The sequence below is a fragment of the Microtus pennsylvanicus genome, chromosome 6 (genome assembly GCF_037038515.1).
Source record: "Microtus pennsylvanicus isolate mMicPen1 chromosome 6, mMicPen1.hap1, whole genome shotgun sequence".
Lineage (NCBI taxonomy): Eukaryota > Metazoa > Chordata > Mammalia > Rodentia > Cricetidae > Microtus > Microtus pennsylvanicus.
The window spans coordinates 109258563-109273683 of NC_134584.1; positions in this window are offsets into that span (position 1 = coordinate 109258563).

Genomic DNA, 15121 nt, shown 5'->3' on the forward strand with positions numbered 1-15121 from the left:
CCTAAGACTCCCTAAGGCTGTGGTGGCACATGCTTGGAAGATCAGGAGATCAAAGGCATCCTTGGCTACGCAGTGAGTTTGGGGCTAACCTCAGAAACAGAAACAAGGCTATGGTGGAGATAGCTTGGGTGGCCAAGCATGCGCTTCGCAAGTGCGGGGACCTGCATCCGATCCCAGAACCCATGTCAAAATGGCAGGTGCTTGTAACCCCAGCATGAGGGAGACAGAAACAGGAAGATCCCTGTGGGGTTCTGGCCAGTCATCCTAGATCAATCAGAAACCTTGCCTGTAAGGAAGTGGGTGGCATTTCTGAGGATGACACCTAAGGTTGTCCTCCAGCTCCATGGACACACACACACCTGCACGGACATGAACACACACAACAACATGTTTTTTTAAAAAAAAAAGAGCTCAAAGCACTATGGCTCTCATTTACTATCCTATTGCTCTGATAAACACCATGACTGAAACCACACACTGAGACAACGGGGATGTTCTATCGGGAACCCACGAAGGCCAGCTGGCCTGGGTCTGAAAAAACCTGGGATAAAATCGGACTTGCTGAACATAGCGGACAATGAGGACTGTTGAGAACTCAAGAACAATGGCAATGGGTTTTTGATCCTACTGCACGTACTGGCTTTGGGGGAGCCTAGGCAGTTTGGATGCTCACCTTACTAGACCTGGATGGAGGTGGGTGGTCCTTGGACTTCCCACAGGTCAGGGAACCCTGATTGCTCTTCGAGCTGATGAGGGTAGGGGACTTGATCGGGGGAGGGGGAGGGAAATGGGAGGCGGTGGCGGGGAAGAGGCAGAAATCTTTAATAAATAAATAAATAAAAAATAAAAAAAAACAACTTGGGGAGGAAAGGGCTTGTTTGGATTAAATGTTACTGTCAATAGTTGAGAGAAGTCATGATAGAAACTCAAAGCAGGAACCTAGAGGCAGGAACTGATACAGCTCAGGAGCTACTGTCCAGGGGTGACACCGCCCGCAATGGTCTGGGCCTTCCCACATCAATCATTAGCCAAGGAAATGCTGCGGGATGCCCCAGGCCAATCTGATGGAGGAGGCAGTTCCTCAATGGACAGACTCCCTGGGTGACTCCAGCACACTTGTCATCGCCTGCCTGTCCCTACACCAAGTGGAGCCGAGTCATTGTTTGTTTCTTGTTGGCTGTGTTTCTGTAGCTCAGATTACGTGTGGTAGCAGTGTCTAGTTCATGGGCTGCTTGCCTAACTCCATGTCACTATGCTGATATCCACTTAACCCTGGAAGAGCCATGCAGTGATTCCAGTCCACAGTCAGGGCAGCTGGAGATGAGTACTGAGAACCGAGCCTTACCCATGGCCAGTAGGGAAGAGAGCCAGGTATGACTCCACTCCACAACCGACCCACATTCTATGCCACTGTCCCCCTTTGTAGTAGAGAGAATGTGATATGTGGCAAAGCTTGTACTTTTCTCCTCAAAGTGAACACTGCCCAGCAATGCCTGATCAGAAGCACCTTGCTGTAAGGTCAGCATGGCCTTTGTGGTCACAGAGCTGTTTGAGATCCTAGGATAGAGAGAGAACTACTTTCCTAATGGTCTAACAAATTCATTTTAATAGCACTGCTTTATTTAATTCCCAGAAATTCTGAGACAGATTCTATACAGGCGAACAAATTAAGGATCAAAGACTCCGAGTGGCTCGTCCAGGATGTTCTAGCGCCTAAATGGCAGTTAGAACTCACGCTTGGCTGGTCACCTGTGGAAATGGCCTTCTGTTTATCCAGGCGCCCATCTAGAGCAACAGACAAAGAATATAGCCAGGTGAATCAGATGTAGCAATCACTTCCTTCTCAGCCTCCCCCGTTTCTGAGAGAACCCAACCCTGTTCACAGATTGAATGGCCCAAGCCCAGCAAGCCACACGACTTCTATCCCCTCCCCTGTACCTGACTGGGCATGTGTGACATCTCATCCCTGCTGGGACTGTAGGAGTCTGCTGGGACTCGAGGTTGAGACTCGGGCTGCAGAGCAGGAGGTGTCATCTTGAGCTGGTTAGATGTATGGCTCTGAGGCTAGAGGGGGTGCTGTGGTTGAGTTCAAATGCTTGGAAGAGCAAGAACGTGGACCTTGGAAGGTGAGGATAGTCGGCTAATTGTGAAGAAAATATACAGAGGGAAACAAGGGTGGGGGAACCAAAGCCCAAAGGAGGCTGGCAGGGAGGAAAAAAAACTGGAGGAAGACAGGGAAAAGGTGGTGGAATGGAAAGAGGGAGGGAGGGAAGAAGAGAAGAAGAAGGGAGGGAAGGAGGGAGGGAGGGAGGGAGAAAAGGGCAAACGTGGCATAAGACAAGACACCTAACATCATCTCGGATCCGCTGGTCTTCGGCTATCATCTCTGCGGATGAGGAGCCATCGTCCACACTCTCTGATCTTGAGCACTCATCGCTCTGAGCTTCAGACCTAAGTCCCCACCCCGGGCAAGACGAGTGGAGTAGATACCATAGCTTGGGGTCTGCAGGGCGTAGAACTGGGTCCTGTCTGCTTGGCTGCAGCTCTGCACCAGCTGCTAAGCCCTTTGTGCGGGGCTTGCACTCCCCTGTCAGAGGGAAGAGTCGTGCTCTCCTGACAAGGTGGTCTTTCTAAAATGGACTCTGTTGATGGACCCTGGGCAGAAGTGTCTGCTCATCAGGACCAAAGAGAGGGACGAGTGATCCTGCAAGTGCCCAGTGCCCCCTGTAGGGCGCTTCAGTCTTTCCTGTGTTGAGAAGACCACAGCAAATGAACAGGGGCTGCGGTAGCATTTGATTCATTTGGACCATTACTCTCCTGCCAAAGATGCCGTGGGAATGGGTGAACAGGTTTGCCCTCCTTTTCGACTGTGTAAGAGCCCCAGGTAGGCAATCCTAGCTAAGTTCCACAGCCTGGAAAGGCAAGAATGCCACACCTCTCTTCCAGAAGAGATGCTTCAAACTCCATGTAGAAAATCAACAGAAAAGCTCCACTCAGACTCGGCCTTAAAGACATATCTCTCAGCATGCTTCCCTATTGAAAACGTATGGAAAGACTGTAGAGGGGAACCCTGGGAATAGGGCTCGCTCTGGGAAGCTCTTAGCCCCTAGGACACTGAAGTTCTCTGAGACTAAGTGTATAGCTCAGGAGTAGAACAGTTACCTAGCATGCATAAGAGGATCTTAGCTCAATCCCCAACAACACTGAAGGGAAGGATGGAGAAGGGGAAGGAGAGAGGGTGGAGAGAGAGAGAGAGGAAAAAGAGAGAGAGAGAGAGAGAGAGAGAGAGAGAGAGAGAGAGAGAGAGAACACCATTTCTATGTTTGGGGTGTGTCCCCCTGGAACAGATCATGTATTTAATAAGGGAAGGCCTTCAGAGGTAATTAGATCAGGTAAAGCCCTGAAGAAGGAGCTTGGTGATCCAGGAAGAAGATAGGGGTTAGGGAGAGGGCTCATCATGAGCGCCTAAGTTTGGATCCCCAGCACCGTATCAACAGCCAAGCACAAGTCTGTAATTCCAGAGCTGGGGCGATGGCTATAGGCAGCCCCTGGAAGCTTGCTGGCTGGCTAGCCTGTCTAACAGAATCAATGAACTCTGGGTTCAGAGAAAATTGACTTTGTCTCACAATCATCGTCATAATCATGTGGTAAGCAATCAAGAAAAATGTTAACCTCTCCATGTGCACATGGATATACGTGCATACACGTGCACACACATGAACACACACATACACCACATACATTTTTTAAAAAACGAGAGAGAGACCTAAGGGGCATACTTGTGTCTTGTCATTTGGTGTCCTCCACCATGAAATGCAGTAAGAACGTACAAACACATAGGCATCCTCATGAATATTAACCTTCATCAGGCGATGAAAGGAGACAGAGACAGAGGAGCACGGGACAGAAATCTCAAGGTCCAAATCAGGAGCAGAAGGAGACGGAGCACGAGCAAGGAACTCAGGACCGCGAGGGGTGCACCCACACACTGAGACAATGGGGATGTTCTATCGGGAACTCACCAAGGCCAGCTGGCCTGGGTCTGAAAAAGCATGGGATAAATCCGGACTGGCTGAACATAGAGGACAATGAGGAATACTGAGAACTCAAGAACAATCGCAGTGGGTTTTTGATCCTACTGCACGTACTGGCTTTGGGGGAGCCTAGGCAGTTTGGATGCTCACCTTACTAGACCTGGATAGAGGTGGGCGGTCCTTGGGCTTCCCACAGGTCAGGGAACCCTGATTGCTCTTCGAGCAGATGAGGGAGGGTGACTTGATCAGGGGAGGGGGGAGGGAAATGGGAGGCGGTTGCGGGGAGGAGGCAGAAATCCTTAATAAATAAATAAATATAAAAAAAAAAGAACGTCCTTACCAGACGCCTCCAGAACAATACGCGGAGTAAATCTTTTCTCTTTCCAAATTACCTAGTCTGTGGCATTGAGTTATAGCAACAGAAAATGGACTAAAACATTTTCTAACTCTTAATTTCCTCCGCACAACTGACACAACTTACCCGGCTTCTATCATGGAGGCCAGCAGAAATTGCCTCCTAGGGGAAAGAAAAGGACCCAGAGGCTCCGACTTCATTTAGGGGACGGGGAGGGGGAGAATGGCACGCAGAGCATCCCAGGATAAGCTGCAGTTAGTCACATCCAAAGCCACTCAAGGCCAAGGTGCGAATGTTTCGGGAGGAAAGCCACGTCACCAAGAACTCTATGATGTGAAGACCCCTTATGGTTCTTTGTCTGAAGAAAATGCTATCAATCTGTTTTCCTGTCAACCATGGAGAGCTGGTGAAAAGACAAAGATGGGGGAGCAGTCCTGGTAATGGGGAAAGCATAGCTCTGACCCCTCAGATGACCCCATAGCAGAATTTCCTTTGGTGTGCTCCAGTGCCCTTGAATGAGTGACCAATTGGCATTGGCACCACCACCTCCTCTGGGAACCCCTGGCTGGCATCCCAGCGTCTGGGTTGGAACAGACCCCATGTGTTTGCTCCATTGTCTTCATTCAACACACATTTCTTGAGTCTCTTTATGATGCCTATATTCAAAGGTAGAATGATTGGGATAATATAATAAAGAATAGGAGTCATAAGGGTTTTAAAGAAAAGGTAAACATGAGAACCTGTCTGAGGTTCTTGAAAAGGGGAATACTAAGGCAGATACCTAAACAGTGAACTGCAGGGAAGGAGAGAAGGAGAGCTGTGTCTCAGAGGCAGCAAGTGCAAAAGCTTGGCATTCTTCGACATGGACAGAAAGGTCGTTATGTTGGCGAGAGGAAAGAGAGGACCTAGAGAAGAAGAAGAAAGGATGGAGAGTAGACCGCACTGAGGAAAACAGGTGACACTGAGTCGTGGGCTATCTTGGAAGCCATGATAAAAAGGGGCTTTGAGTTTCGTTGGAAATGTCAAGGGGCGACAGGAAATGGGTACCATCAGAGAGGTGGCAGTTCATTTGGAGGAGGCTTTGGTGTCGGCGTGGATGGTGCTAGGAGGCCAGAGAGAAAACAGGGAGACAAGGGAGAAAGACGAGGCTCTGGGACAGCTGGGTAAAGCTGGTGGGTTACAAAATGGCGGAAGAAGGCATATTAAATATCAGCTTCCTGAGACCAGAAAGATGACTCGGGGGCTAAGAGTGTGCACTGCTCTTGTTGGGGACCCAAGTTCAGTCCCAGCGCTCACGTCTGGTGGCTCACAACCACTTGTAACCTCAGCTCCAGGGGATCTAACTTGTGTTCTAGCCTCCACCAGCACACGCATTCATGTGCACATCCCCACACATAGACACATACAAACACACATAACTCAAAATCAGTCTTAAATATCAGCTACTGGCACTGTAGAAAGCAGAACCTTGCTAGGCAGGGGCTAGAAAAAAAGACACAAATTGATCCTGAATCCTAAGACTGTTGGCTGGAGTAACTGAGAGCCTACCGCAGAGTTGAGTCTGGGAGGATGAGACAAGGAGAGGAATTCAAACTTAGAACCTGTTGCCTAGCTTCCTGTGGCTCCATCAGGATACCAACAAAAAACAGGTGGCCAATTTGCATTAGAGTAATTTGAGGAGGAGTTTTGGTTTACAGGGGAACTATTTACCAAGTTGTGGGTGTGGTAAGGAGGAACCGTAGGTGTGGAGTAACCGGAACTAGTGCTGAGGGCCAATTCTCACACCAGGGGTAGGAGATGGGAAATTGGAGTAAACAGGATGAGACTCAAGAGAAATAGATTCAAAAGTCTCTGCCTTCTCTGTTTACTTCCACATTCCTACCCCATATGTCAGGGGGACTACTCTTCCCCACCATGTAGATTTGCCTCTAAAGACATGCATTTTTGGTCATTTCATTTGGGGTTCAAAGAAAGGGTAAATAAAATGGGCAGTGGTGGTGTATGTCTTTAATCCCAGCACTCTGGAGGCAGAGGCAGGCAGATCTCTGAGTTCAGGGCCAGCCTGGTCTACAGAGAGAGTTCTGAGGAAGTCAGGGTTACACAGAGAAATCCTGTCTGGAAAAAATACCCTAAAATCCAAAAAGTGGGATGGGGGGATAAGTAGGGAAATTTCACCTTGGCCACCTCTGCCCTTTGGCCCCTGAGTGATGAGATGGGAGAGGAGAGACCCTCTGACACCATCCTCGATGACTTCTTACTCTTCCAGTGCTCTGAAGTGGGTGCTTGCTTGTACGTTGCAAATTCTTTCTCCTCTGTGTGTTTTCTGAAAAATCCAGGTGACTCGAAAATCTTTAAATCCCCTTTTGTTGCCATAGAAACCATGTACCACAACCATTTGAATTTTTTTATTTTCACTGTCACTACTGCAGATAATCCTCACAGGAATTGTGATTGTCCCTGCCTGCAGTGGAGAATCCGTGTTCCATTTCCCTCTGCCCTTCTTGAATAATGGATCGACCCAATCCCAGAATATTCAGGTTGTTTCCTGGGGCCATCTCCAGTGACAATTACTAATTCAGCCCAGGTCCCAAGAGACAGCAGATGGTGCCTTCAACTTGCATCATTCGAGGGGGATTTGTTACAAAGGTCTTTTACAAACATGTGGGTGAGATACAGGGGACTCATGAGTTCTGTGAAGAACCAGGGACCTGAACAGTGAACTTGGCTGCTAGTGCTTCAGGCCACAAGGAATAATAAGAAGAAGCAACCAGGAACTGGAGGTAATACTTTTCTATAGAGCATGTCACATTGGCTCGAGCACACAGTCAGTCCCGGGTTAAACTCTGTCTGGGGTGAGGGTCAACTCCAGGGTCTCACTTATGCTAGCAAGCATTCTCCCACTATGCTCCACCTCCTTCCCCAAGATAACTCTGTTAGGGTGAGTACTATATTCCCAGTCTACTTACTGGCTCTCTTCCATCTCCTTTAAGGGTTCCACATTGCCTGAAGCCAGGGCCCAGGAACCTGTGGAGCCCACACCTACCAACCTCAAGGACAAAAAGCAAGGCTGGGAAGGGTGGAGACCAAAGAAGAAGGGGACTTGAAAGATGTCAAGCACATTCAGTCAAAGAGAAGTATCCATAGGCATGTGACTATATAAATTCGGAGTTCTAGAAGGAGTTGAAACGGAGTTAAAATCTGTCAAGCATCCGCAGAAAGATGGAGTCAGGGAGATAAGCCCACGCAGAAAGTTACAGAAGGGAAAGCTGACAGCATCCCTTAACCTCCTGTGGCCAGAGTCCTGGAAAGAAAGGAAAGACACCAAGAAGGGTGGATTCCTGAAAGGCCAGCGAATGAGTCCCGAGGTGGAAGGCATGATGGAAGGTCTCAGATATTGTCGAGATGCAAGGGCTGAGATTATGATTATAAAGCAGCTCTCATTTCCTTGCCCACAGCCTCCAAAAAGTAATGGGAGCTCCATGAGGTGGGGTTTGTGTCCTTGGGGCAATGAATGCTGGGAGCAAGAGCCAGTGAGTGAATGAGTGATGCCCCTGTCAAGGTGAGGGGATGGGTGGTAACCCGAGCTTAACTTGGAAGAGCTCATAGACAGAACAAAACAGCGCAGTCAAGGAACCCTGAAGCATCTGCCTCTCAGGGTATGTGCCGTCTTTGTTGTTAGGCAGGTCTTCGAGCAGAACATGGATGTTCACATCTCCAACCAACTCAGGCCAAAAAGAGAATTGCTGGCCCGAAGCCAGGCTGTCTCATCTTTCTGGGGGCTCTCCTAAGACAGCCCGAACTGGCGACGGAAATGCTGCCAGGCGCTCTTCCTGTCTCTTGTTTCTGCTCTAATCTGCTGGCTTGATCTCCTCAGACGAATGTCCTCCATACAGCAGGAAACATGTCCACCACTGGCCACGCCCCCAGTGTCGAGACTATGCCAACACATAGTAGATACCCAATACGCATTTGTTGAATGAACCAATTGGCTCCCAGTGGAAAGAGGCACTACATTCACCTTAGTTACAGCATAGAATGTCAAAGGTTCGACCCGTCTTAGATGTAATCTCTGGCTGGTCAGCCACAGCCAGCAGGTGTAGCCCTCATTAAACCTGAATGGATGGGATGAGAAAGGAAATTCCAAAGGAAGAGTGGAGGATTCCATTGCCAGAGAAGGAAGGTACAGTGGGCACCCCACAAATCCCCATGTCGTAAAAATATATTTTATGATTGCATTGGTTTAAAAAAATCATTATTAAGATACACTTGTAGGGTTTGACTAGGAGGATTTATTTGAGTTCAATATAAGGTGGGCTTTGAAGAACTGATTGGTCCATGGGAGTGCTAGCCTAATCAATAGATTAATCCACTAATGCTCTTAGTTGGTCTGTGGGAGGATGATGGAGCCTGAGGGGAAGGAGTTGGTCTCTAGATGGACAATTTGTCTCTGGCTCCTCCCGCTCCCACTTGTTAGCCGTCTGTGAGTTAAGTGACTTTGTTCCACCACACACGCTGCCATGATGCCCAGCTCCAAGACAAGCCCGCGGGAATGGAGCCAGCTGACCATGGACTAAGACCTCCGAAACCATGCCCCACCCCGCCCAAAAAAGGCTTCCTCCTGTTTTTTTCCCCAGGTATTTTCTCACAGCCATGGCGCACTGACAGGACACAAAAGCATTTTCTTTAACCTGAAGGCCTGTTTTTTTCTTCAGATTAAAAAAAAAAAATCAGGCCTGTCCTAATTGAGTCCTCTTTTGCTGTGATAAAACACTGACCCAAAGCAAGTTGGGGAGCAGAGGGATAATTCCATCTTACACTTCCAGCTCATTACTGAGGGCAGTTAGGGCAGGAACTCAAGGCAGGAACCTGGAGGCAGGAGCTGATGCAGAGGCCATGGAGGGGTGCTGCTTACTGGCTTGCTCCTCATGGCTTGCTCAGGACTAGAACCTGCCCAGGTGTGGCTCCATCCATAGTGGCCCTCCCACATGGTAAATTAATAAACAAGTCCATAGGCCATTGATGATGTAGTTCCTCGATTGAGAGTCTGTCTCCCCAGAAGATTCTAGCCCGTGAGAAACTGACAAAACCTAGCCAGTACACGGCCATCTGGGGGGGGGGGGGTTAAAGTCACCTGATTGGAGAAGGCAGCCTTGAGAGCAAATGGCTGCCACTGTCGCTATGGGGTCTAACTCAGAGCAACACCGTGTGTAGGCAGGGTGTCTTGACATGTTGAGGGTTTATTGGCTAGAAATACTTCCTAGTTGAACACAAGCAAGAACGTAGGAAAGGAGGGCCCCAGTGGCCAGCCGCAGAACGTGACAGCACACAGTACCACGAAGTCCTTCTAGTCCATGCTCTGTTCAAACCTCCTTCATACTCAAAAACTTTATAAAACCCTGAATATACAAAATAAAAACAAAAATCAAACATTTACTAATAACGAATGGTTTATTTTTAAGCAGTTCTTTGGTGTACATATAACTTACTATTTATTAAAAGTGAGAGGAAGTTTGCATTCTGATGAGATGGACGTGCTTATCTGATATCATACAATATGCCTTTGAAGGCATATTAATTAGACCCATGCTGAGAACTGACAGTAGGAAAATATTACAAAGTCTTTTGTTTTCCATAACTAAACTATTGTGTTTCTATTAGAGCAGATATCTTTGTTTACACAATAAAAACAGTGCAATCCATAATGCGCAATAATCTCAAGTCTGAGCCAAGAGGTGTTTCAGGTGTTTCATGGCAGACAGTATTCACAGCACAAAATAACACGTATGGTATTTTTGTTTTGTTTCAATCTTTTGAGACAGGGTCTCACTGTGCAGCCCTAACTGGCCTGGAACTCACTATGTAGACCAGGCTGGCTTCAAACTCGGAGAGATCCGTCCACCTCTGCCTCTCGGGTGCTTCCATGAAAGGCCTGCACCATCGTGTCCAGCCCACGATATAGCTGATAACCCCTGCTGCCGTGAAGGGACACGGGGCCACAGGTAAGGGCTGACAGAAGCACCGGGGATTGCGTGTCCGGTTTGGAATTGTAGCCCATTGAGTGTTCAGAAGTATTTTATCATTGTCAAATGTTTTAACTCTGTCCCATGTGGGGGTCACGACCCACAGGTAAGAAACTTGACTCTGAAGGACTCACCTGCTGGTGGCCAATCTTCTGAACAGAACCGAGGGCTAAGAGCACTGTTAGGAGGCTTCGTGGGTTACAGCCAGTGCAGACGAGGTTTTCAGAGAACTAGGCAAGGAGATACTATTATAAAAGGGACCGGGTGAACAGGCCTTGAGTCCTAGGGATGGCCCTGACCAGGAATCTTGGAGAGGCTAGCCCTAAGAACCCGTGGCTGCTGCCTTTCTAACCAGACCTGTTTCAAAGCTGTGCAAGAGCTCAATATGCTGGGAGCTCTTTATAAAGAAACCGCGAATCTCTCGTAAACACGGAACTCTGGCTGCTCTACTCTCGCCTCAGCTCTGCTGAAGAGTGTAACCATTACGCCACTTTCCTAGATACGGTGGCCCAGAACAACAAAGGAATTCGCCTAAAGAAGTAAGGCGGTGGTAATGTCACAATCCAACTGGGCAGGCTTTACCCCAACACTATGCTCACAATGGCTAGACTTCTCCGTGTAATGGCAGGGAGTCTGTTGGCTTTACAGGTATTTAGTAAACACCTTTGATAAGACAGACCCTCTGTGAGTCCTGGGGACACGGAAATAAGCTGATCCCCACACACAGGACTGCTGGAAACATAAAAGATTGAGGTGAGGAAAGCAGCGACTTGGCATGGTGGGGTGGTCGTGGTGGGCTGAAGAGAGGCCCAGAAAGAGACTTCTGGCTGAGGCAATAGAGCACCTGAGACATCCACACAGCCCCAGGTCAGAGCTAGCCTGTCTCCTCCCAGGAGCGTCAAGTGGCTCAGAACAGAAGTTCAGAACCTTAAGAGCCCCAGCTCAAGGAATCAGGGGAAATATCTGACCAAGGGCAGTGCAGGCCTGTAGCCTGGGTGTGGGCATTACTTACCCTCTTGCCCTAGATGGCACCGTGGCTCACTTCCCTCCTTTTGGTTCTAACGCTAACTTCTCAGGGAGACCCACTCTGATCAGACTGTCCCCAAATCTGCATTCCTCACTCCATAGCTGTTTCCGCCATTGATGTGTGTTTTGCACTCTCGCCTAGCTAGGGTACAGATGCCTTCGGGCTGCCCACTGGACTCGCATACCTAGGGCACCACTTTCTTTCAGGGTTCCTCCTACATCTATCGCCTTTCTCCTCTCTGGAACAATCAAGTCTCTAGGGCTAGGAAGGGTGTGTAAAGGTCAGGATGATGACACACTCAATCTCCCTGTGTTCTGATCACTGTGAAAAAGACATTACTCTTGTGGCCAGGGAGAATTAAGGTTGGGGGGTGTGTGTCAGAGACAATGATTAGATTTCAGAGTCACTTCCAGTCCCACAGCGCCCAGGCCCAGAAAAGGAAGTATCTGCACCTATGGTCTTGACATAGTGACAGGGGAGGTGTAGGGGTTAGGACCAGAATGCACCTGTGATCTGACATAGTGACAGGGGAGGTGTAGGGGTTAGGACCAGAATGCACCTGTGATCTGACATATTGACAGGGGAGGTGAAGGGGTTAGGACCAGAATGCACCTGTGATCTGACATAGTGACAGGGGAGGTGTAGGGGTTAGGACCAGAATGCACCTGCGATCTGACATAGTGACAGGGGAGGTGTAGGGGTTAGGACCAGAATGCACCTGTGATCTGACATAGTGACAGGGGAGGTGTAGGGGTTAGGACCAGAATGCACCTGCGATCTGACATAGTGACAGGGGAGGTGTAGGGGTTAGGACCAGAATGCACCTGTGATCTGACATAGTGACAGGGGAGGTGTAGGGGTTAGGACCAGAATGCACCTGTGATCTGACATAGTGACAGGGGAGGTGTAGGGGTTAGGACCAGAATGCACCTGTGATCTGACATAGTGACAGGGGAGGTGTAGGGGTTAGGAACAGAATGCACCTGTGATCTGACATAGTGACAGGGGAGGTGTAGGGGTTAGGAACAGAATGCACCTGTGATCTGACATAGTGACAGGGGAGGTGTAGGGGTTAGGACCAGAATGCTCTGAGGTGAAGACGACTGCACCAGCCAGAATCCAGAAAAGACAGGGAATCTCTTCCCTGCTAGAGCCGTAGAAGGAATGGACCTGCTGGTGTCTTCCTTATGCCCGGGGAGACCTGTTTGCAGGCACTAGCCACCACATACCCCGTCACTGTGCCCAGCAGCTTCCCCAGGACTCACAGGGACCCAACTGGTTCCAAGTTCAGCAAGCTGTTATATCTCTGCTGACCTGCAGCCAAAGTTCCACACAAGATGTCACCTCCTGTGAGTCCACGTTTTCTATGATTTTAACAAAATACCCAAAGCTAAGTACATTACAAAGGGAGTAGAAGCTGGAGGTGTCCAAAAAGCATGGTGCCAAGGCTGGTGAGATAGCCCAGTGGTGAAGAGCACTTATTGCTCTTCCTGAAGACCTGGACCTGGTTCCCAGCACCACACAGCAGCTTACGACTTCATATAGCTCCAGTTCCAAGGGATCTGAAGCCTTCTTTTGGTTTCCATGATCACCAGGTTTGCATCCAGTACACATATACACGTAGGCAAAACACTCACACATAAAAATAAATCTAAATTTTTTTTAAAGCAGCATAGTACCAACATCCTGGTGACAACTTCTTGACTGTGACACCACATGGCTGAGGAGGAACAATGAAAAGGTAGCATGCAGGCACCACACATCGGGTGGGTGGGTGGATATACTCACTTTATAATGACATAGGAACAAAAATGAACTTACTCAAAAAAGACCAACATGGATCCATTCTGTGGGCAGTGGACGATCCCTCCAGGACCTAAGTACCTCATATGAGGTCACAGCTCCTGCGTCACAGTAGCACCACAGTAGGGAGTAACCTCCCTGGATGTGAGCCTTGGGGAAGTACGTGAAGACTCATCCAAACCATAACCCTCCCGCTGAGGATATGTGGACACCCCAAGGGCACCCTTGTCTCTTTCAGTGGCGTGGACCTGAACTGCACACACCCACCCCATGGCAAGAGCAGGGGAATGCTGAAGAGATATGGGGCCAAGGAGGTGCCCCACGGCCTGACAAAGTGTGCCAAGTGGTTTCCAGTCTAAGACTACCATCCTCCGGCCAGACTTCCCTTCCTGGACCTCAGGTTCCCATCCCTATCTGTATAGCATGGGGTTTGGAATGAACGATACACAGGGCCTTTCAAATCAGCACGTCCTAACACTTCACTGAAGAGTATGTGTGAGTGACTGGCAATAAAAGATGATTGACACCATTGGACACTGGGGGAAAGCAAAATTAAAACCACAATGAGACATACACATGCACACCTGTGGAAAACAATGATCACTTTCAACTTTTTATTTCGGTTCACAAAAGCAGGGTCTATTTAATTGTTTACAGAGGATTGGATGAGGGAGGCTTCCCCGAGGCAGCCTAGGAATAAATAGAACATTAGCAATCATTTAAATAATAAGAGATCACACTGGCATTCTCCTAGTACTTCAGTAACATAGTCCTATACAATCGCTTCTCCCCACACTGCATTGTGGGCCACATCTTCTTATAGCAAGCAACTGGCTTCTGGGTCAGGAAGGTCATGGAATACCACTTGACACGGAGCTATCTGTGTCGGTCTGAGGAACAGTGCATGGTTGTCCACCAGGAGGCTTCTATCTTTTCTCCTGAGAGACACAAGCTACCGAGCAGAACCACCTGCAGGCAGAGACCTCACAGCTGTGGTGAGGTTCTTACCATCATCAGCCATATCAGAAAGGGAGAGATGGGCAAGAGAGGACCTTGACACAGTGCCAGGGACTTCCTGGCAAAAACACAAAGATCCAAACAGATTTCTTGACACCATTTTGTCTGTACAAGTTGAACTTGAGGAATCCTGGGCATCTCTTTGTACCTGGCAGTTCTCTTTGTATAGATCTTACAATAAAAGAATAATCTCTCTGCCTTTCCTAGCCCCACTGCAGGTTCAAAGCATGTCCCAAGAGCTAGTTTCTTGCTGGGGAGGCAAGAGCTGAACCGCTGTCACAGCAAGGGTAGGGGTTAATCCATGGCCACAGGCGCTGGCTAACGAGCTGTGCTTACCATTGGATTGATGACATTCACAAGTAAACAGACCCAAGAGTGCTGAAGATAAGTTCCCCCACAAAATCTTAGGCAACTGGGTTGGAGAGATGGCTCAGGAGTTAAAAGCACTGGCTTCTCTTCCAGAGGGCCCAAGTTCAACTCCCAGCACCCACATGGGTACTTACAACTACTTATAACTCCAGTTCCAGGTGTCTGGCACCCTCACAGGCAAAACACCAATGCATATAAAAATAAATAAATCATTTTAAAAAAAAAACCTCAGGCAACAAATGTGCACAGCATTACTGGGAGTGGTCCCAAAGTGGAAGCAATTGAAGTTGCCACCTACCAGTGAACAGAGACCAAAACTACACACATCCCTAGAGTAGGTGCAGCTTAGTCACAGAGAGTGCAAAATACTGCTGCAGGCATCGACACAGGTAAAATTCCAAATCTGGACACAAGGTGAAGAAAACCAATCACGCTGAACAAAATAAAATGAATATTTACATAATATATCCAGAATAAGCAAGTACATTCACACAAA